This window comes from Equus caballus, chromosome 2, assembly GCF_041296265.1.
Source record: "Equus caballus isolate H_3958 breed thoroughbred chromosome 2, TB-T2T, whole genome shotgun sequence".
Classification (NCBI taxonomy): domain Eukaryota; kingdom Metazoa; phylum Chordata; class Mammalia; order Perissodactyla; family Equidae; genus Equus; species Equus caballus.
The window spans coordinates 113,540,510-113,563,759 of NC_091685.1; the positions used below are offsets into that span (position 1 = coordinate 113,540,510).

At 38.0% G+C, this 23,250-nt stretch overlaps 1 long non-coding RNA gene across 1 annotated transcript; it reads right to left on the minus strand.

Moving 5' to 3' along the window:
* Positions 1–415: 415 nt before the first annotated feature.
* On the minus strand, positions 416–18,916 carry LOC102150305 (uncharacterized). Its single transcript, XR_289921.4, has 5 exons — positions 18,675–18,916; positions 15,704–15,804; positions 8,090–8,259; positions 7,888–7,972; positions 416–1,467 (listed from the first exon to the last, which is right to left on the minus strand). It is a non-coding gene; the product is annotated as an uncharacterized lncRNA (long non-coding RNA).
* Between the last annotated feature and the right edge of the window lie 4,334 nt (positions 18,917–23,250).

Here is a 23,250-nt window from a genome sequence, read left to right on the forward strand (position 1 = left end):
TTCCACAAATGGTTATTTCACATACTTGCTCACGTAACACAGGATTTGTCAATTGATGGCCCCAGCACCAAATCTGGCCCACTGGCTGCCTATTTTGTTACAGCTCTCCAATTAGAATTGTTTTAATATTTCCAAATGGTTGAAAACAAATCAAAAGAATATTTTGTGGTATTTAAAGTTATATAAAATTCAAATTTCAATGTCCCCAAATAAAATTTTATTAGAACAGAGTCACATCTACTTGTTTATGTAAAGTAGCTTTTGCATTTCAATAGCAAAGTTAAGTAGTTAAACAGACTATAGGACCCACTCAGCCCAAAATATTTGCCATCTGTTCATTTACAGAATAAATTTGACAACCCCAGATCTAGTAACAAACTCCCAGGTTGAACAAACACAGAACTCAGACCACGCCTTTCAACTCATCAAATATGTTTACTGGAGTTCCCCAACAGTGGCTTATCAAATTAATTACGCTCATACTTCATTTGAGTGAGTTACCGGATGTAAAGGTCGCAGGAGCAGAATCTGACACACAGTCATCCAAGTGATAGCTAGTCTTCTCATTTGTGATCTTGCACAATTTGAAATTATTCCTCAAGCAGCTGCTAGGATTTACTTCTACGGTTTCAATATTATTACTTTATATTTTTAAAGTTGAAGGACCAAGCTTCTAATCAAATGTGTGTCAGTTAAGGTAAAAAGTCACTCTTACTTTATAAGTCAAACCAGTAAATATCAATCATCATGTCTTTTTTACTCTGAAATATGGACTTAAATTATGAAAAGACGTCAGTACTATTCCACAATAAGTAATAGAGAAATGCTTTGAGTTTTTCATTTCCAACAGATTAATAATAGTAATAGTAGTTAGCACTTATTGCATGCCTTCCAAGTATTAAGCATTGTAAATGCATAGTTTACTTAATTGTAGCAACACCCCCACAAGGTAGTACTATCCCCAGTCTATCGATGAGAACACACGGGCTCAGAGAGAGAAAGGAACTTGCTCCTGGCTGTCGCTCAGAAGTGGGATCTCAGACCCAGATGCTAGTCTAAATCTGCACTCTCGCTACTGAACTGTATTGCTTTTTCTTTACAATTTCTAGCTTCACACATCATTCACTCCCCTACTCAGTGCTCTTTTTGACAAAAACTCCCATTAACAAGCTGGTTAAGGAGAGCCAGAAGTCCAATTGGCAACCAGAAGCAAATATCATTCTGTGAGTCAAGACTTTGTTGGTAATGTAGCTCGCAGTCTTGTCCCCTTCAGTGTCATCTCTGTACCAACTGCCTCCTGTGGGCAGTGGCAGCAGTTGGGCTGTCCGTTGACTTCCTGGGGTCACAGTTTGGAATACGGCAATATGCACTTATTCTGATTTTCTTGTGACATCTAGAGACAAATTTCTTGACCTTTGCTTGCAGAGATGGTGCCACCACTGTGTTCTTTCCAAGAGGATAACCTGACTGAAAAAAAGCAATGAGTCCTCATATCCCATGGCTTTAACAGGTAAACTGGCTACTCTTTGCTGGACATTTTGGTTTTTATAATCTCATCTCTTTGATCCCCATGACAGCATACCCTAGGCATGATAGGCTTCAATGTCCTCCTTAAAAGTTCACTACTTAAAAACTGAAGATAACACAATAGTTTCAGCATGATGTTCCAAATTAGCCAATTTATTATCCCATCTGAAAGTATATTCAACTGATAATTATTTTCTTCCCTCACTTATACCTCCCCAAATTGAATTTGCCAGTCTCTGTGGAGTGTTTGGGCTATTTCTCTCTGCCAAATTGAGATATTTTTAAATGTGTTGATTAACAACCACTCTCATGTTTGAGGTTTTATAACACCTCACATATTATTGATGCTTTAGAAATCTTTCTTGGCAGCCTTGGAATATTTTCTATAGTCTTTCCAAATGTGTTTAGATAAACAATTTGATTCAGTTGAGCACAAGGTTGAACAATGAGCAAATGTTATGTGCAAACATCTGTGTGTGTGTTCTGTTGTAAGACGCCCAGTTTGTGGTACTTTGTTAGGGCCATTACTTAAATGATCGTGCATTATGTTGTCTGTTTTGTGGCTGCCTCTTTATACTTAGCTGTGTCCTCCTGAGGGCACAGACCACATTGCTCTCCAGTCTCAAGGTCTAGATTCAAGCGCCAGTTCCACACCTTATTAGCAAGTTCCTCTCTGTGTGTCTCTATCTGTAGAAGGGGCATACAAGCAATGCCAACCACACGTGTTGTTGTGAGAATGATAAGATGTAATGTATGGAAATCTCAAAAAATGTTAATGACCATTATGGTTATATGCCATTATTTTTATTTTCACTGATACATACTCTGTGCTGTGCATAACACATAAAAGACATTTTTTAAAAGTCTTGAATAAATGAATGAATGAACAAACAGATGAAATATATGGGATGAAGCAGGTACTACTAAACATGATATTTGTATATTTCTGTATTTGCATATTCATGCCCCCATGTCCACATGCTTATAACTAGGTGAAAAGTTAATTAAGAGAAATATACTAATAATGGCCTGCCAGGAATAATAAAATTTAACACAGTACAGAAATTGTTAAGGTGTCAGAATCATGTGCTAAAAAGCAGTAGCTAAGAGAAAAAACAAATAAATTTCATTCCCCGTATCCAGAGAAAGGGCTCTGGGAGAACGGGAGGCCATACTGTCCTTTCATAGTCCTCCTATTTCAGCATAGGATTCCCATCAGAGTTAAAGGTGCACCATTTGAGAATCACTGGATTACAGAAAGTTAAAGTCAGATAGCAACTTAAAGATCTCCTTCATTTCTCTGTAGAACAGTGTTAAAGAGGCTGGGTGATTTGCCCAAGAGCATGAAGAAGAAGAGCCGGGTAGGACTGTGCTGGCTCACTGTTGTAAGGCCATCACCAAGGACTACCTGACACTTAGTAAATACTCACTTAGAGAATAACTAAACAAAAAAATGATGGATTGAAACTCACGCATTCTGACTCATAGCTCAAACATGAAACTTACTGTGTTGCTTTCTATTTTGATTGAGTAATTATAAAGAATACGTAACATGCCACCTTTTTAATCATGAAGGGATTATTTTTATTATTCTTGCTCAACACTTATCTTAATAATGCTTTAGGAAAAAAACTAAAACAAAAAAGTGCGAAAGCGAATTCAAGGACAATTGGCGACGCAAAAAAAGATCATTCTAAGTGAGTCCACCCAAAATAGGGACGGAGAATTTTATATTACATCATGAAAAGAGATCAATTAGCCTTTAGCCTGGAAAATTAAAACTATAAATTATGAAATTAAATTGATTTAATTTGTATCTTTAAAATTCATGTTATAATTGCAACTTTGCAATAGGACAAATCAACAATGAATCAGGTGTTCACTGATTTGTGTAAGAAATACCTTTTCTAAGAAAATTGTGTTATGGCACATTCTATTTTTCAAATTTAAATTTCATATCACACATGCAAAGAGGCTCATTTTTATTTTCCAGATTCACCTCTAATCTGGTTCTCAGACCAGTCCCTGTTGAAAGCCCATCATGCACCATTTTGCTTCTCTCCTCTGATCTAAGCCGCATGACCTGCTGACTGCCTATGAGGGTCAGGCAGGTCCCGACCACTCTGTAAAGCTTGACTCTTGCACTTTCACTTTTCAAGGAAACTGAATTGTGTTGTTGGATAACACAAGCATCTGATAATCTTCTAGGCCCTGACTGACACAGATGTTGACTAACACAAATACTGGTGTTACAAAAGGAGGGATATTTGAGTGGGCATTAATTTTATTGGTGCTTAGTGACTAGTTAGTATTTTTGTATTGTGACAATTTGTGCTCCTCGACACAACATGATTGTCAGTCTCCAGACAATGAATACAGTAAGTGGATGATATTCTTTGTTTTGAGCACTTCAAACACATTAATAGTTTCAGGGAATACGTTGGTTGTGACCAAGTTATCATAGACATCACATTCAAATGGAATTTTCTGAGAAATATTACTTTTTGAATGATGCTAAAAACTCCTAACTCCAGTTTACCTGCTCCTGACTGCCTCATTCTGACATCCGTGAGCACAACTCTCTGAAGTCTATTATCTCTTTCACACCTGACTTCTTCAGATTCACTCATCAAATTAGTTTTTGTGAAAAGTCTCACTTTTCCAATTAAACTTTTTGGAGGCCTTGAGAAAACATAGGAGTTAAACTTAAAGTGTGTGACATTTCTTCCATCATGCTCAAACAACAAAGGTTTTCCCAACCATCGGCAGCTCTGATTTCACTTTCTGAAAGTTTGAAAGCGATCTCACTAACAGACATGTATTCATTGAGACTGCCTTTTCTGGCTAGATAAAAGTTATACTATTATCCTAGGACAACTAGTTTTTCCTAAATAGACAAAATCATATATTTTATCTTCCTGCCCTAAACCATAGTTTTAAAGTGACAGACTAACTTCATAATGGTAGGAATTATAAGCCTTCAAATATCTTAAATGACTACTGACAATTTACATATATCACGATTGAATTTATCATATCCAAAACAAGCATTGACTGTAAGTTGAAGAAAATAACCTTTCCCCTTTCTTTATATAACTTATCTGGTTGTGCAACACACAGAGAAAGACAACAATAGACGAGTCCTAGCTCGTGATTTATTCAAACTCTATGAACCATAATCCTAACAGCTAGACATGCAAATTCCTAGGATTATTCCCTAGTCAGTACAGGGAAAATAATATCCCCTCCCGGTTGATATTTCAACTCAGTAACTTTGCTTTTTCTCACATATTATGAAAAACCCACTAACCACTCCAATAGCTGAGAATTACTGGTGAGGCGTTTTCCCCTAGTTTCCTTTAGCTTCAGTTTTCTGATTCTATTCCCTAACAATTGACCCTTGGCATCTCACCCCTGCAGCTGCTGCCCTTGGTCTGCACACCTTTGCTCCCCACTGGCCACGGCTCCAATTCCTTCACTCCTCCAGAATACGACTGACACAGGACAGAGTTTTCCTAAAGATCTGAGATAGTGGAAGGTGGGGTTTACAGCATAGGACAGACACTAATTTAAACCTAAATGGCTATAGTCTTTGGTCCCAGGCATGGGTAACCTCCCATTGTCCATGCTTCCTTAGAACCATTGACTTAGCTACATTTCCTCAGACTCTCTTGCTGTCTCTTCCCCTCCAGTATTTCCAAACTTCCTGCTCTCTCTTAAACCTAATCTCAGATAATCCATATATCTACCCTTTAATTTTGAAGAACAATTTGGCACTCCTTTTCTAACCCATGCTTCAGGGAAGCCTCACTATTCCCAGTCAAGAGCCCGTCAAGTTATTTCCCTAAAGAAAGAATCACCTCCCCTTACATGAAAATGCCACTTGTCTGGTATGTGAAGAGTGGTTCTAGTCTGGCTTTGAATAGAATTTTTTTTAATCTTCTTATTACATGAGCAAGTGAGAATCAGTAAGAGAGAGCTCTCTGCAGGTTGGACTTGTCTGTCAGGGTTTGCAGAGGTAATGGGAATCGGGCCAGATCAAAGGGTCATTAGTATTTGAGTAGATTGAAAAGAGGAAGATATGTGTATATAGCAGAACAAACAAATAAGAGTTGAGATGTGGAATTGTGCCTGATTTACGTAGGAGAAAGAGAGAGGAGTTGCTTGACTCGAATTGAGACGTGGTGAACAGTAGACTATGAACTCAGAGAAATAATTTGGTAACCAATTATAGCATAACTAGAGAATATGAAAAGAATTTAAACTTGGAAAAATAAAAAACAAGAAATAGAGCCTTTGTGGAATTCTTTAGCAGAAGTGTGACGTGGTAAAGAAATATTTGGAGAAGATTAATCTGGTGATATAACAGAGACGTGTTGATGGAATGAAAGCCTGGAGGCAGAGAAGTCAGTTTGTGTGATATGGCAGTAATTGTGAGGGAAGACTGGGGAGGTGAGCCAGCCTGGTGATATCGGAAGGGAGGAGAATGGTGAGAACTGAGAAACAATGCAAATGACCACTGTGCTTAGGCTCAAGGCTGCTGACCAGCAACACTGCCCCGGGACATTCAGTGCTCAGCTGGGACAGGGAGGTGAACAGGAGGAAGGAGATAGCACCCTCCAAACTGCTGGGGTTGCGCCAAAGCTACGATTTAGTGGGAGTTTTCTACTCTGGCTGCCCATCAAGACTTCCCTTTGTGCCCCTCAAGACTTAGGTGTCACTGTTTGTTAATATAATTATGGATAATTTTTTAAATATTTGTAAATAAAATACACATAATGTAAAAATATTTAATATTTTACAAACTGTTCTTGCTGTTTTTATAAAAAGGTAATGAATGTCGATTGAAGAAAGTGTATAAAAGGAATATAAAATAAAAACATCAATGATCCAGCATCTAAAGACATATTTTCCTAATATTCTGCCACTAAACGTACTACTGTATTTCTAACAGATTAACACATAACACATTGAAGTCAACGTTGTCTTCTGCCTGGTTCATATTGCTTTTTAAACCATGGTTTCTACAAAAGCTTTTTAAAAAAGACAAGTTCATTAAGCTTTGTGTCTTTTGGTTTCCCCATTTAAACCAATAAAGAGAAGACTACTTGGTTTAGCATTGCCAGGGTGGGCTGGTTCAAGAAAGGAAGCTGAGAAGACAAAGCAAGTTTCTCAGAAAGAGGCCCATTACCAGAAACGTGTTGCAGCTTTTGTGTTTCCATTCTTTTTGGCCCATGACATTATCCTTCCAAGAAACTTTATATTTTCAAATCATTCATGTTTAATAAAGATAAGCATTGGGAAAGTACCTGAAGCCAAGAAAGATATCTTGCACTCCAAATTTATTGCACCACAAATATTTGTTTTTCAGCCACTAGTTTTTTAAAGAGAGGTTTTCTTTCTGTCCCTATGGTAGCCAGGAATGAAAAAACATAATAAAATATATTATTTGAAACCAAAGACAACAGTATGTTCTGAGATGTCATTTATTTTGTATAGTAACTCTAGCTATAGAAAACTCAGCAAATCCTACAGAGAGCTATTCTTTAGAATGGAGAACCATTTTCTGCCTGTAAATGATGACATATTTCCAAAGAAGACTGACTTACCATTATCTCCTTAGGGTTCTAAACATAGCTAGAAGTCAATTTTAAACTCTGCTATAAGTTGTCATATTTTTAACAGTATAACCCATGCTTTTCTAGTCTTAGATCTGACAATAAAATCTATTTCTTATTTTCAAAAGTTGCATAGACCTCCACTACTTCCTGGAAAATAAGATGTCTAGGAAGAAAGAATGAGCTAACTTGGTGAAGTCACTTGCGGATTTGGAGATGAGATCTGGTACCTATTTGTCAATGACCTTGGGAAGGTTGTTTAATCTCTCTCTGTTTGGATTTGATGCTAATATCCTTTCAACCGTTCTTCTCATTTAGCCAAGCCATTACTTACATGGAATACTAGAAAATAAACTAACAATGACTTCCTAAGCACAGAGTGTAAAAGTCTGTTGACACGTTAAGCGGAGTTCCCCACCCATCACACGGGAAAGTCAAGTTGCCCAAGTGTCTCACAGGATGGCTTCATCTTGCACATTTGAAAACGGATGCCTAGCGATAGAGGAGCAAAAGAAAACAGCTATAGACTTTTGACTTTTTCAGTATCCAAAAATGTTTAGGAGCAATTTTAAGTGAGAAATAACATGGATGAATTGCCTCGGGGACAAACAATTTCACATCTTAGAAGAGAGGAGGATTAGGTGAAAGCAATGCAGGTGTAGTTCTGCTTGAGTATCTATGATGTTTTCAAATTAGATGGAACTTTCAAGGCATTGTCCTCAGCCTGCTGTTTCCCCCTTACCTTCTCATGACTCCAGTACTTTGGACCATGCTGCACTTTTATTTGCATGAGTTGAAGAAGGCACCAGTCCTAGAATATATTCTATCTAGACAGGGAAAGCAGAGAATAGGCGAAAATAACTAACTGTAAATTTGTCATCTGGTTCCGTGACTTCCAGTATAGCCTTTTAATTTCATCTTGCTGCTCTCACAGTACCACTCACCTGAATTGCACCAGATCAGTTTACACGTGGAGAGCAGGCCCCCTGTTTATGCATTCTGAAAGAAAACAAAAGTCACCAGAGAGCAATGGGCTTCTACTCTTGATGTTCCTTCTGGCGAGCAGCATGTATTTATCAGACACCCACTAGATACGAGTGCTGTGCTGGTCCTGCTGGGGAAAGATAAAGATATGTTAGGTCTCTTCCCTCAAGAGCTTTCATTTAACTCAGGAGAAAAGATGAAAATACATTGCATAGCACCTGCCTGGCACACAAAGTGAGGCTCCTGGACCAGCAACCCTGGCCCACCTGAGGCTGGTTAGAAAGCTGGCCTCTTGGGCCCCACCCAGCCCTACTGAATCACGAGCTGTGTTATACCAAGATCCCCAGGTCATTCACATGCACACAAAAGTTTGAGAAGTGCTGACAGATAGAACAACATTTTCTCCCCACTCAAATCTATGCCACAGCATTATAAGTGACCACTGGCCTGATCGCATGCAGACTATGAATGTGTGTCTTCTTGAAGACAAGGAATCATTTAAGTGAAACATGCCCAGAAAGCTGGTAGACAAGCTTAGCAAAGAGGCTGCTGTTCATTTTTAGTGCTATTGGAGTACAAAAAAAGACATTATTTTATTTAGTTTGCCATTTGTAAACCTCTAAAAGGTAAAAATGATGTCATTAAAGGGAAAAAACAGCTATTGTCTGAAATATGTTTACATGAGTTTACAAGACTCAAGAAAATAGCACCTGGAGGTTATTCAACTCCATAAAAGATTTTGTGGTTTAGTGATTAAGAGTCTTGTCTCCTCACCCTTATGCTGGAATTAGCACATCTTTAGGATATATCACCAAAAAGAGATATATCAGCTACTGAAGGATTTTACTCAAAGCACATTTTGGTTTGTAAGGAAAAAAAAGCATCAGGCTGAGTTGTGGAAGGTTAGAGCATGTAACTTAAGTAAATCATATATAATATAACACCAAAGCATTTTCATATTTAAAAGGTATTCAAAATCAACACCAGATAATTTTTGTACGCCATAAGATAAGCTTAAAATCAATTTTAAAGTGATGACTATCATCGGTATAAAATGTACATTTGCTTTGTATCACTGGACCGTGAAGGAAACACCTAAGGATTTTTAATGATTACTAAATTGCTCTTCACTGTACTGATTACACTTTGTACTATATTGTGCAATTAGGTCGATGTATAATTATTACACATTACCATCATATTACTATTCTTATACATTTGTTCGTTATTCTTTTAGACCTCTTAAAGAATCAACGACATTCCTCGAAGCTAAAATAGATTTCATTTACATTAATGAAGATTTTGATTAGCTAATGGAAAATAATTCTATGCAAGTTCCTGTATTGAATTACCCTTTACAGTTTTTTCATGTGACTCTCTACTCTTTGTTTGCTATTAGCATTTGGGGTGTGAAACGCAGTTCAAAAGAAAAAGTAAGGTGTTCCTGCTTTCTTCTTTTCCGATTCTTTTTAAATGCAAGCTTAATCACATTCATTGAAGACTATTTTTTTCTCCTTCTTTTTGGACTTTAATTCCCAATAGTGATAAAATATTACCATTAGCTATGAGAAGGAAAATATAGCTGTGATCCTAAAAGAAATTAAAAATACACTCCATTCTTACTACATCTGTAGTAATGGGAATAGAAATTTGTAAGAACTGCAAAGACATTTGCTTCCATCCAAAGTGCTTCTCTTGCTTGCTTAGCCTGATGCTGTGGGATGTAGGTTAAGAAAGGCTTAAAAGGTAAGTATACAGGGCCAGGCCCATGGCATAGTAGTTAACTTTGGTGTGCTCTGCTTTGGTAGCCCAGGGTTCACGGGTTCAGATCCCAGGCAGAGACCTACACCACTCATCAGCTATGCTATGGCGGCAACCCACATACAAAATAGAGGAAGACTGGCACAGACGTTAGCTCAGGGCTAATCTTCCTCAAGAGAAAAAAAAAAGAGGAAGATTGGCAACAGATGTTAGCTCAGGGAGAATCTTCCTCACCAAAAAAAAAAAAAAAAGTAAGTTTATAAATGGCCAATGCATTCTCAGACTGGAGAGTTTTTTGTGCTATTGTTCTATTAATTTGTTTTTGTTTTTTAATAAGTTAATTATCACTACCTTTAAAGTATTAGATAATTCTAAAATGCAAATACTTTGGAAAATGAATATAAATATGTAAGTATATGTATAGGGAGAAATATAAAATACATTTTATATTTCTATAAATGTATATATTTATATGAAATATATAAACATACACAAAATGTAAAACAGCAAGACTTTTAGTTCCAGAATATAAAAATTCTGGTTTGTCAGGGCCAGTCCCGTGGTGTAGTGGTTAAGTTTGTTGCATTCTGCTTTGGTGGCCTGGGTTTGCAGGTTTGGATCCCAGGTGTGGACCTACACTACCCATCAGCCACGCTGTGGCGGGGACTCACATATAAAGTAGAGGAAGATTGGCACAGGGCTAATCTTCCTCAAGCAAAAAAAAAATACAAGGAAGATTGGCAACAGACGTTAGCTCAGGGAGAATCTTCCTCAGCAAAGTAAACAAAATCTTGTTCATCATATACTTAATTAGACATGAATATATTTCTTCTTCACGTAATAAATTTATTGTAAAAATACATGTTCATTATGAATGTTTCACAATTCAAAACATATAAAAATTATTTTTAACAGGGTAAGTAGTTTCTATTTTCTCAAGCAGACTCTCCAATATTTATTTCATAATTATATCCTCATAGTTATAGTTACTTTTAATTACAACAAAAAACTCCCTATTTTAACGTATGGCTATATGCGTGAAAGACTCAATACCTCGTCTTTTCCAGTACGAGGTGGCCAGTTCGTGGAACAGCTCCATACAGACGCATGGAGATGTTGGGAACCAAAATAAGGAAAGCTTAAAGCAATAGTTCAGTGATTTTTTCAAGTCTCATAACAGAAATGAATAAATTAGACAATGTCAATCTTGTGAGAGTGGAATAAAATAAACAGCGACAAAGGAAGGACAAATACTACTCCAATAATCCCTGTAATGAAGCCAGGATCAGGATAAGAAGCAAATTCTTAGGATTATAGATTTCATACTAAAGTTTCTCTGCTCATTTTCTTAATGTGTATTCAGGAGTCACAGCCAGAGTCTTCCACACACAAGTATTTTTATGAATGGAAATCTGAATCTTCACGGCAGACCTACATATTCTCTAAAACAGTGCCCTTTCATCAGAGACTTCTGTAACAACGGACAAGGAAAATGGCATTCTGAAGACATAACACCTTAACGCCTATTTGTAGCTATAAGACTGCATCATCTGCAGTACAGAAAGCAGGGTAAGTTCTCCGCAAAACTATCATTATGTAACTGGCAGAATTTTCCTAATATTCCTTGTCCTCTGGTTAAGTGTCTTGTTTGCGTAAGAACTCATTCACGTCGGTGAGAAAGAAGAGCTATGTGATATCACCTTGTCCTACAATGTGGTGTATGAAAGGATCTTTTCTGGAATACAAGCTAAATGGTATTTTCTTTACAGGTAAGTTAATTTTATAACACATTATAAACAAAGTTCCGGCCACATGAGAAGTACAAGAGGCCGTGCAAGGAATGGGGACATAACAAGACAAACGTGACACAATCCGACAAGAAGAGTGCAATCTCATAAAGAAGACAGAACAAGTAGCATTAGTTACTCGCTATAATCTCCCGGAAAAGTGTCATGAGAAAGATTTAAGTGAGGAGTAGGAATGTAAAGAGGACAGAGACAGAATTTCTTAATAGAGAAGGCTGAGAGAGAAGACATTCGATCCCGTGATCTACATAGCAGCTACAATATTTCAAAGCTACATATTTAGGCACACATTTAAAAAAAAATGTTACCAGCTTAGTTCCATGGTTTTTGGTCATTGGCATCATATCTCACCAGCATCTTCTGGGATGTCAAAAGTTCCCTCGTGGTCACCCCCATCAAGCCTGCATTCACTGTCTCCTCACCTGACTCCCAGTCTCTTTCATAGCCCCTGCTTGGCCTGGAAGACCGTGGGACCATCCCAGCCGTCTCTGCTTAGACATACTGAGCTGTCTCCCAGGATTCCCAGTGGGAAGGGGGAAAGTGCTCTTTAAACTTCTCTCCCCATTCTTTGGAGTCTCCTAAATTCTTCTGCAGTTACTATCACCTCTCTTCTACGGAGGACACTACCTTTGGGTGGACAGACTTGGAGGCAAAGTAGTGTGCACAAATGTATAGCTTGTTGAGAAATGCCTAAGACTTTGCCACACTGAGGTGACACAATGAAGCACTCCCTGCAGACTGCAAACAGGTCACTTTGGAGGTCAGCAAGGTGTCTGCTTCGTCTGGGTGTGAGGAGAAGTAGCAAGAGATGACTCAGTCAATTACCCCACCCACAGTGAAGTCACCGTACAAAAATATGGTAGAACAGCCATTCCTTCCTTCACTCTCCCAAGAACCCAGTGCATCTATCTTATGTTTTATCCAAGTACATGTCTCTTTGAGGTCAAGCCTGATTCATCTCTGAATCCTTAGCACCTAGCTGAATATAATGGGGATATATATTGAATTAATGATAAATATTGATGATATGTGTTGAACGATGGTACTAAGCAAATCATTCAGTACTTGGAAGGAAAGATTAAAGGAAATTTATACAGTTCGGATAATGTTACTTCTATGTTGTCTATTTCATTTTGACCACCTCACCAACCAATTAGGCAGGGAAGTTTTCACCCTGAATAAGCGCAGAACGTGTAACGGACACTGACATCACTGACCTTGTGCCTTAAAAAGTATAAAAGCCGGATTATAGTGTTACATCTGTATGAATCAGTAACGAGTAACATTTAAATATACAACACTCTTGCTGGAATTAACAGTGAATGTATTCTTAAAAGATTCGTTTATAAGAGAGTGATCCTTATGCATATCTAGAAGCACTCAGTTAATTTTTTAAAAGAACCTACTACTGAGGCGTTCATGTGCTCACTTCTCCGAAAGCAACCATGATTCCCCACTATTTTACAGGAGAACGTCTGAATAACGTGTTAGTGGGGCATTTAAAGACCACGGATAGATTAAGATGGCCTTGACTCTCCCACTACTCCTGTACAAACAGGTTTTTTGACCAAATCAAAAATACCCCACACACTGTACTTTCCAACCTCTGTGCACATTGTGCATGGCTCTCCTCTGCTCTCTTTTCCCTTTTACTGAAACTGAAATGTGCCACATCCTTCAACGCCCAGCTCCTTCAGGATGCCTAAACTGATTATGCCTCTTCCAAACCTCAACAAACTCTTGTTATTGATTTGATATTCAGTAAATTCCAGTATGTGTGCATGTGTAGTTTGTGTATTTAAGTCCGCATATCTTCTTTCCCCAGTGAGGCTGTAAAGTGCTATATGACAAAACATATTTCTAATTTTTAAATATCCATATCAACTAACAAAGGTCATTTCTTATTAAATATTGGTTATTGTGATCATAGTTTTAAATGTGTCTTAGGAAAAATATCAGAAATCCAATGGACATTTCTTTCAGCAAAAAATTTTAAAACGTAAATAAATAAAAACAATTAAGTGCATTAATCACCCTGAAATTTATCTCATCTTGGGTCCCCTCTTCTTTCTCTCTGATCTCTCTAATTTATTTTTAATTTCTGGATTTGGTTTGGTGAATTATTAAGAAAACATTGTAAATACGTATCTGCAGAATTCCAACATTGTAGGTCTTGACTTTTAAGTCTTTGTAAACTTGTACGTGCTGGTCCCTTGTTTATAAGGCCTTTCCTTTACATCCTTGCTCTTCAAGACTCATCTCAAATGTCACTTTCTCAGAAACCAACACTGAACTTATCCCCACACCAGTTTATCGAAAAGGAGCCGTCATTCCTTCTCCTTATGTCACTGCTACAGTTTGCACACATCTCAATTCTTGTGTATATATAACACTTTCTTCTAATTCTCTCTTTACAGATTTGCCTCCCTTTACTAGACTTTAAGATCTGTGAGGTCAAGGGTTATCTCTTTTTAATCTTCATCTCCTTAACCCCTAGCACATTGCCTCCTTGTTTAGTAAGGGAACCTACCATCGCACAAATCTTAAATGAGGCAAGAACAAAAACCCAAGTGTTTTTATTCTGTGTACAAAGAAATCAAGGCTCTGATAGAAAGTGAACAGGTTAAAAAGTCAGTGACAAAATGCAGTGGGGACCTTAACCTCTGGGCACTTTATCCAGCGAGCTACCACTGTCCCCTACATCAGGCTGTCTTCACAGCAAACAAGGAGCAGCCGCAGGATTGTAAACACAACCTCACGAAACCACCAGGAAGTGATTCTTCGGTTCCAAGTGGTTTCCCAGGGTTAAAACCCATCCTAACCACGTGTAATTTTTCTTTATCCAATTGCAAAAATAATAATGATTATGTTTATTGAATCTTTGCCATATGTTAAGTTCTAAGCATTTACATGATTTAATACATTTAATTATCACCAACTTTCATTTACTGCTTATTTTCATCCCCAATTTATCAATGAGGAAAATGAAACAGAAATTCAGTAACCTACCCACACCAAAATTGGAGTAAGTAAAAACATAAGTTACATTACATACTCTTAAAATTAAGTCCAATATTATTATTTAGATTGTCAACAGACTATTTTAAAAATCAGAGATGTCATGGCCTAACACTTCCCCGTCACATGCACAGCACTCATGTGCACTTTTAGCCAGAGAGCGTGATCTAACAAGTAGGACAAGGAGCCTCTATTCTCAATTCCTTACCTTGAGCACATAAAACCTCTGAGCCTATCACTGAAATTGAAAAAATAAATTACTGCATTTCTTAACTATTGCATTTTTTATGAGAAGCAAAAGCAGTCAGGATTTTGTGAACTACAAAGGATCATACCAATGCGAACGATATTCTTAGTTTGCTTTCACCCCATTGCTCTGAAGTAAGCAAGGACTTCATTATGAACAGCGTCCAGATGAGGAAAACAGGCTCCATAAAGCTAAGGGACTCTTTACGGGCCACAGAAAGTACCAAGGGACACAACTTGGCTGGATCCTAGCCCTCGGCGTCCCCTTCTCATGCCCCTTCCACCACACCAGGCCACCTTTCTGCAGACCGAGTTTTGGGTGATTTTACATCCACATGATTCGCATTCACCTTTGAAATAAGGCAAAAAGAGCCTGAAATTTTGTGATCTAACACATTGGTCTAAATTTGGGATGGAAAACTGAGTAAAAATGAGAGACAGCACTATCAACTAGTGAGTGTTGTTTATCCATTAGACAAAAGCACCGCCAGCCACAGCTGTGCAAGTTCTCACACGCTACCACGAGGATCAATTTCAGACCTCTCCACCGAGTGGGAATGGATTTGAAGCTTCATGTTAATTTAATCATTTCCTTCTCTACTGAGACTAGCAACAAGGCCACCAGTTGGCATCCTTTTGATTTAGCATTTAAAATAGCTCTTGATAATAGCAAAAGATCCTCTCATCATTTTTATGGGGTTAGTTTTGATAGTTTCCGTTCCAACTCCAGTCATTTACACCTACCACAGAGCAGCGAACCACCTGCACAGCCTGATTTGATCAATGCAGGAACATATGTCTGTGCCTTTGACATGTCCTTGAGCCCCTGAGTTTGAGTTTTCCTTCTGGAAAATAAAGACAACAACAATTAGGTTAACCACAAGAATATGTTTACATTTTTTCACTCTCACACACAAATATAACATTTTAAAATTTTTCACTTAATAAGTCAATAAGAAACAAAAGAATATGTTTGCTAAATATATTTGCTTTGTCACATTCCTTGAGAATACTGGATTTCTATTTTCTTTTTGGTATATCATATGGTATCAATCTTTCTTATTCTAATTAGGATCTAGTTTCAATTGTTCATTTCTATGGAGTTTGGGCATATGGAGTTCAGGTAATATTGTTAAAAATAAGAGATGGTATAGGCTGGTCCGGTGGCACAGTAGTTAAGTTTGCACGCTCCGCTTCAGCAGCCTGGGGTTTCCTGGTTTGGATCCCAGGTACAGACATACACACCGCTTATCAAGCCATGCTGTGGCAGGCATCCCACATATAAAGTAGAGGAAGATAGGCATGGATGTTAGCTCAGGGCCAATCTTCCTCAGCAAAAAAAGAAAAAAAGAGGAGCATTGGTGGCAGATGTTAGCTCAGGGCTAATCTTTCTCAAAAAAAATAAAATAAAATAAGAGATGGTAATAGCAGTGAGAGTGACGCATTCAATTTCTGTGTCCTCCAGTGAAGTAATGAAAACCTGTATCCCAGGGGCTGGAGGTGGGTCCTGGATTCGAGTCTCTGTGCTTCACTAACTGCAGAGCCTTCTTGGCCAAGTCTTAGGAACTCACTGGATCTGAGCTGTTCAGCTTTAAAGCAAGAGACATTGACATTTTAGACTTTTCCACTTTTAAACCTGCTGTGAGCCTATGACATATTTAAGGATCTACTCTACAAATAATATAAGGTGCGGGAAACAAGGATATTGTCACTGTCCTCAGATAGTTAATGACAAACATAGTGTGGAACAGAAGTAAGAAGCTAAGGACAAAGACACTGGGAGTAAAAAGCTTAGCTCTTGCATTAGTCTGCTTGGCTGCCAAAACAAAATATCACAGACTTGGGGGCTTAAACAACAGAAATTGATTTTCTTGCAGTTCTGGAGGCTCGAAGTCCAAGATCAAGGTGACAGCAGGGTTGGTTTCTGGTGGGACCGCTCTTCTTGGCTTAGAGACAGCCACCTTTTCCCAGTGTCCTCACATGCCTTTCCTCTGCACACACAGAGACTCTCTGGTGTCTCTTCCTCTTCTTATACGGACACCAGTCCTGGGGGATTAGGGCCCCACCCTTATGACCTTATTAACCTTAATGACCTCACAAAAGGCCCCGTGTCCAAGTACCATCACATTGAGGGTTAGGCCTTCAACATTTGAATTTGGGGGGCATGCGATTCAGCCCATAACAGCTCTCTTTCAGCTCCACCATATAGAGCTAAATGACCCAGACCAAATTGTTCAACCCTTGATTCCCCTTTTTCTCATGGAGAAAATAATTACGCATTCTTCAAAAAGAAGTTGCAAGGGTTGAATAGAATAAAAGTTTGCAGTGTGCAATGTTAACTATAATGCTGAAGAAAAATCTCAATATGACTACGAAAATGATTAGTGCTGGGAATGTTAAGTGCATTTGGAGTTGAAAACAGTTAGCATATCTACGGACTGGAGTTGTCAGAAAGAAGGCACTGGGGCTGAAACAGGAATATATAATCTTAGTTATCAGTAATTGATTTTTTCATCACAAAGCCTCGAGTTCAAATCTTGTTCTTGATTTACTTACCACGTGAATTTGGACAAGTTTTAAAATCTTTTTAAGCTGCAGCTTTCCTATCTTTAAAGTGAAAATAATAATATTCTATCGGCTATCATAAAAGTGATAATATAACAGCTTAATGTTACTCGTAACTTAATAAATATTAGTTATCAGTAAAGGACCTTAAAGGATAGGTGTAAAAATGGAAAAGTTGTGTCAATGGGACGGGGCAAGTGTGTTTAGTGAACACAGAACAGACAGGGAGTAATGGAGTTACGTTGAACAGAAAAAATGATATGTTGAAAACATAAGATGGAGTTAAGGTAACAGAGTTTACTGCATGATAAACCACTCCAAAAACTCAGTGGCTTAAAACAACAATTGTTTATTGGCACTGGGTTGGCTGGCCATTGACTGACCTAGACTGGGCATGGGTAGGTAACCGTGCCTCGAGCTACTGGTCTGGCTGTGTTGGGCTCACGTACGCTTCACATTTCTTTCATCCTCCCTGGACCAGCAGTCTAGCTGAGCCATGTGCCTCTTGCAAGAATGGCAGAAGTGCAATTTGGCAAGCCCAATAGCTAAGTGTATTTCACGCTTCTGTATCTTGTCTGCTATGACTTTATTGCCAAAGTGAGTCACATGGCCAAGCCCAATATCAAAGGGTGGGAGGGCACTCCACCCGCCACAAGGTCAAAGCAAGTCACAAAATGAGATCAAGGCAAAATCAAGGGAAAGGAGGAGGAGTGAATAGTCTTGAACAAGAATATAATATACTACACTAACAAATACAATGTTTTATCTTGAAGGCATAAGGGAAAACTCTAAAGTCTTTTTGAGCAAAGGAAATGAATGGCATCCATGTGTTTCGGATAAAAATAATCTTCTATAGGTACATTATGGAGACTGAAAGAAGAGAATCGGGGAGGCTGGTTAAGAGGCTAAACATTTCAGCCATCTGGAAGGTGAGAATCTGAGCTAAATTGCGGGTAACTTGGCAATCATGTCTCTAGGAAGGGTCAGATACCAAGATCACTTCAAAGTAAGAAGCCACGAGACTTAAAATTTCTTCAGATACAGGAAAAGAGGTGAATGTTGGAAGAGCGGTGGAATCGCTATCTATTGCTACATAACCAATTACCCCAAAAGTCTGTGACATAAAATAACAATATTTAGAATCTCAGACCGTTTCTGTAAGCTGGAAACTCATGTACAATTTAGCTTGGTGATTCTGGCTCAGGGTCTCCCATGTGGTTGCAGTCAGTCAGACAGACGTCAGCTGCGGCTGCCATCTAAAGGCTTGACTGAAGCTGGAAGACCCATTTCCAAGATACACATGGCCGGCACGCTCCTCTCCACATGGTGTATAAAGACTGTCCTCACATCATGGTGGCTAGTTTCTCCCGGAGTGAGTGACAAAGAAGCCTTTTATGATGTAGCCTCAGAAGTCACACGTCACTTCTACCACATTCTATTCATTAGAAGGGATTATTAAACTCAGCACACATTCTTTTGAAGAGAAGAGTGCCAACGAATTTTTGGACATAGGAAAATAAAACCACCACAGGAAAATAATCTACAGTATTTAGTTTTAGACTTATCAAGTTTGTAATAAGTATAGCTACAAATGGAAATATGAAATGGAGGACTTAGCTATTGAAATGGAATTCGGGTCATTTTTGGAGTTATCTACATAATTATAGTAGTGAAGACCTAAAGGCAGTTGAAAACACTGAGAAAACCAAATTAGAAAGAAAGGAATAGGGTTGTAGGTACAATTTGGGAGGCGGTGGAAGAGCAGGGCGATACCAGACAAGAATATAAGAAAACAGAAAAGGGTCTGTAATAGCAATTTTATGTAAAAATCAAGGATAGTGAAGCCACTGATGTTCTCCACAAGGGCGATGACATTGCTTTAGTACCAGATCACCAAGTGACCAATGATCAGAAGAGCTTCTTTCATCAAATAGACTTTTGGTTTTCTTCCTCGGAAGCTGAGAAGAAGGAGGAAGATAGTTAACAGGCGGTGAATCAGGAAATTGTTCAGAGCTCTGCACAAAGCAATTGAAATACTGTTAACCCAGCACTACCTACATTCAAAGCAATTTTATCGGGTGTAAGTCATTCTTGAGACAGCTATGAAAGAATATTCAGGAGAACTATGTCTGGATTACATAGAAAGAGTAAATTAATGACAAAACCGAAAAGCAAAACAATACGCGTGGTAGTTAAAAGGGAGTGGGTTTGAAAAAGAATTTTTTACAACACAATACAGTGTAGTCGTGTGGAAAAACATATCACAAGTCAAACTGCGAAGAAGAGAGACTGCTGAGCTTGACACGTGAGGTCTCTCACAGGGTGTTCTCAAATGTGCCATAGTGGTAAAGGCGATAATACGGAAACACCCCTTCTTTTTATCTATGTTTCTTTAGAGCTTTGCAATTAACTAAATCGACCTCATTCTAAAATATAAGGTAAAACTTTCTACTAAAATTCCCATCAAGAAGACAACAGGGTTGTCAGACAGAAAAAAAGTAAGAAATAACTTTCTCCAAACCAAACTTCAGCAAAACTGTGAACAGATTCTGTGTGATTCCATTTCAAACATAAGGACTGACAGGCATCGGGTTGGCAGCCAGGTAGAAAATGAGATCGCCTTATAAAATTCCTCAGTATCCATGGCCTGGTTTTCAAATAACTATTACATTCTTAGGTTGGGTTTTCTATAGCTGAAAGAACCCTTTATTTTGTACTTTTTCTCCAGGCAAAAGGGTTCTAAGTATTTTGCCTAAGGGTTTTGGTTCTTTAAACTAAGGGAGCAGTGCACCGGCCCCAAACCCCTGAAACACAGGAGAGGAGCTTCAGCGTCAACGTTCTAAAGAAGCTAGGCTGCCTTTCCACAAAGTGGCCTTGTGATGTCTGTCCGTCTGGGTTCTGTGCAGGTTCAATCGCTTCATTGAAAACATAATAAAACTATGCAGAATGGAACTTGGTGACCCTGTTTCACAGTTTTCCAAAGCACAAGAAAAGAATCGAGGGCATTGAAAAGTGAGTCCCAACTTTTATGGGTTTTCTTTCCCCCAGACCTCAGACAACAGCATTGTCATGAAGCAGCAGTATTCCTAAAGGGGAGCCTGGGCATTGATATGCAAATGGAGGCTACAAACATCCCATTTGGCTTCAGAATTCCTGTGTCTAGCACTGTCACACAAATAGTTTTTGAATCTGAGCAGTTTATTCAGGACCATAAATATGTGTTTCACCCTGTGAACAAACTGTTTGCTCACAGAGTTCGCAAGCAGTGAAATACAAGGTGAACTACAAAACAGCCCCATTTGAAGGCATGCGCCTCTAAGCAAGATACATTTAAATGGACCAGATTTTTATTTACAGGCTAAGATTTTTAATCAAATGTGGCATATCCCAGATATAAGGTTTTTTCAATTATTATTTTAAAGTAAGTCCTCTGTGTTGAAATAACTTACTTGCTTTTTAAAACCAGAAATGTAAAAACAACCTTAGTTCCTATCGTTACCACATTATTCGTAAAATCATAAAAGCCTTACTATTGCTTCATCACAGATCAGTGACAGGGGAAGAAAGAAAAATAATTTTTAAGACATCTGAGGAGGAGATGAAACGAGGGTAGAATTTACTCCCAGGAGCAATGTGAATTAACTTTTAAAATCGTTTGAGAAAACACGTCAACCACCAGAATTCTCTTTGGCCCACAAAATTTGTCTAGGCTCTCCCCACATTTCCCAGTGCTCTTTCCGGCGTCTTCCTCTACCTGCTCCCCCTCCAGGTAACTGCTCGCATGTGGCAGACGCACTGAATTCCCACCACTTTACATTTACCATTGAACACTCATAGAAGAGTAGAAGGCAGAAGACAGGAAAGTTCTCTTTTTCTATGAGCTCCATGCTGATTCTCTAAAGCACTGGACCCAGGAGGATGCGTTTATTTTCAGAACAAATCAACGCTGAAAAAAATCATCAGGAAAACGTAAGATTCCGAAGGAAAATATAAAGCACATACACTGACATGGATGAGTCTGACAGAGTACCTAGTATCAAAAGAGAGACCAAACTGCTTTAAAACACCTCTCACCAGTAAACCCCTCCTCGGATGACTATGAAATGATTAAAGAAACCTCAATCCTGTAACTACGCTGCACACTGATGACCACAGAGATCCCCAGTCTATTTTGATGGAATTTTCAAGATAAGATTGCATGGTTCCTTGTCCTATGCCAAGGCCCTCATTCTTGACTTTTCTTCCCTCTGTTCTTTATTTACTCAAGATGATGGTTCCAGACATGGAAGTGGAAGGGGGTGAGTGGGTCGGCGGGTGAGCAGGAAGAGTTGATCTCTTGGAAATTTTAGGGAGGTCATGACTGGCTACACTTTTGAGACTAGAGCATTTTATTCCTTTCTTTGAACATCATTATTAAATTACAGAATTTAAAAATTAGCAAATTGCTGTCATTTCCACTCTTATACTTTTTAGATGTTAATCCTTATTAATTATTTCATTGAAAGCATGCTAGAATGATAAAAATCTCTCTATATAAATAGCTTCTGAGGGTAATTCTTAAATCTCTTAAGTAGGGATGCTGTATTCCAGATCTATTTAAGGGAAAATAAATAACGTTTATGTGCTTTCCCCAAGTCATTAATTTGACCTAATTGAATAAAATGAGAAGTTATTACAATATATTAATATAATATACTATCATACTACTCATAATATATCAAGAAATCCTATTTTCTTTCATATTAGTTAATTTTAATCAGCTAATAAAATCCATTGTTTGGAAAATTGACTAGAAGAATGGTGAACCTATCATAGTTAAATGTTATAAATAGTTAACATCTCAGATAGTCTAGTTTCACATAATAAAAAAGAAAGGCAGTAAGGAGATTTTTGAAAAATCAAAGAAAAACAATTGACATTTCAAGAAATTGTGAGTAAATATTTGTTCACTTCAGATTTTAAAAGGAAAGAAAAACTGTTGATCGCTCCATTGGGAAAAGGAACATAACAATTTTCAGGAAGGAGGATGTTATGATTATGAATCAAGGCTTTCAATGCCAAGAAAACTTTGAACATTAATTTTCTCAAGTTAAATTTAGGAAGTATCAGCGTGTCCTTGTTTTTCTTCTCTAATTTTCAGCAATGCCTAATGCACGGCTGTTTCAGAGTTCTCAATAGTGTGAGCTACCAAAGTATAACAAAGACAAGGGACAACTTAGGAAAAGGGGTAATTGATGATTTGTATTCCTTTCATGATTATTTTTATAAATTGTGGAGTGAGGATGCAGCCAAAAGCATCTTGGAACATCTCCTGACCTTGAAGGAGCCTTTCCTGCTGAAATAACCTCCCAGTTTGTGTTTATTTGTTTCTTTCTATCTAGTCTTTATTTCCTGGAGTGGTTGCAAAGAATTACAAACTGAAAATTTGGAGAAATTTTTCAAAAAGATAAACACTTCTTAAACCATTTCCCTTTGCATTAACTGTATAGGTCTGAATATTTGTGTTATGTTCTCTTGGATATTAACGACATCTTCTTAGTTTTAAATGTGTGCATTATCTTCTACCGTTTTTTCCTAGGATGGGAGTTTATTTGAGGTAATGGTGCCATCTGCTGGACACAAAATTAAAGACATGACAATTGTTCCACATGTGAAAAGACCAACCAAGCGTAGCCCTTGTTCGATAAAAGTTTACCTTTGTAAAAACACTCATTATTCTTTTCACT